Source organism: Gracilinanus agilis, chromosome 3, assembly GCF_016433145.1.
Source record: "Gracilinanus agilis isolate LMUSP501 chromosome 3, AgileGrace, whole genome shotgun sequence".
NCBI classification, from domain to species: domain Eukaryota; kingdom Metazoa; phylum Chordata; class Mammalia; order Didelphimorphia; family Didelphidae; genus Gracilinanus; species Gracilinanus agilis.
The window spans coordinates 268655276-268656877 of record NC_058132.1 but is presented as its reverse complement, the minus strand read 5'-3'; positions in this window follow the sequence as shown (position 1 = coordinate 268656877).

Sequence of the window (1602 nt, the reverse complement as noted above, 5' to 3'; positions counted from 1 at the left end):
GGGGGGGGGGGGTTGAAGGGGAAAGGGGAGCATGAATCATGTAACCATGTTAAAAATGAATATTAATAAATGTTAAAAAAAAAAAAAAAAAAAAAGAAATGATCAGGTAGTGGATAGGATAGTTAGAAGGAGGTGGATATTCTATTTGAGTATAGTCCTTTAAAAGAAAATAAGATCTGAGAGAGGGATTCACTTAATTGTATAAAAGAAAGAATTAGCAAGAGCCCGAGAAATGAAAAAGGAGGCAAGTAACAGGATGTCAAATGCACTGTCAAAACATAGGGGAAAAAAAAGGTTGAACGAACAGAGAAGAGAGTTCAATGGTAGGAGCTGCGTACTTTGGAATATAATTTACATTTTATTTTTATTATCCAGGTTAAAAAAAAATGCCCTTAAACTAATCAGTAGTCACCACTCCTCCCTACCTCCACCAAAACACCCTTACAGGGATTGAAAACACAGAAGTGCCCTTCTTTACATGACTACCATATTTGTGAATGTTTATGCAAAATGAAATTTTCTTTTAGGTATTTTTCCAATTCCTTATAGTACATTTTTGGATGTATTTCCATGGAATAAAATTCACCACCACCACCACAAGATTAAAACTTTTTTCCCCTGAAACATAAAAGAAAAGAGTTCTAATAATTTTTAAGTCAAATATTTATGTGGTGTTTTAATATAATATGTAAAAATGTATCAGCAAAGTTATCAACAAATTAAGATAACAGAAAGAAGCTCATTTTAAGCTTCTCTGAACCATTGCCCCCTGCCAAAGGAAAAAAAAAAAAAAGATTTAAGACAGCATACTAAGCCTTATCCCTAAAGAAGCCAATCCTGACTGTTAAAAGCGATTTTAAAAAATCATTAGTGTGGGGGCAGCTGGGTAGCTCAGTGGATTGAGAGCCAGGCCTAGAGATGGGAGGTCCTAGGTTCAAATCTGGCCTCAGACACTTCCCAGCTGTGTGACCCTGGGCAAGTCACTTGACTCCCATTGCCTACCCTTACCACTTTTCTGCCTTGGAGCCAATACGAAATATTGACTCCAAAACAGAAGGTAAGGGTTTTTTAATTTAAAAAAAAAAAAAAAGTCATTATGCAATTGTGATACTAGAGTACATCTTTAAACTTAATACATTTTTGTAAAATAGAGTTGGTTTCCAAAGGATCTATGATATCATCAATGTTAATATTCTCACCAACAATACCAATTAAAACCCATCCAACACAATTCCCATCCATGTCCTCCCTAAGTTACTAAAAGTTATTCACAATACTGGTCCAACCATTCTGGATGGCAATTTGGAACTATGCTCAAAGGGCTATAAAAGAATGCCTGCCCTTTGATCCAGCCATACCATCGTTGGGGTTGTACCCTAAAGAGATCATAAATAAACAGACTTGTACAAAAATATTTATAGCCGAGCTTTTTGTGGTGGCAAAAAACTGGAAAATGAGGGGATGCCCTTTAATTGGGGAATGGCTGAACAAACTGTGGTATATGCTGGTGATGGAATACTATTGTGCTCAAATGAATAATAAACTGGAGGAATTCCATGTGAACTGGAAAGACCTCCAGGAGTTGATGCAGAACAAAAGGAG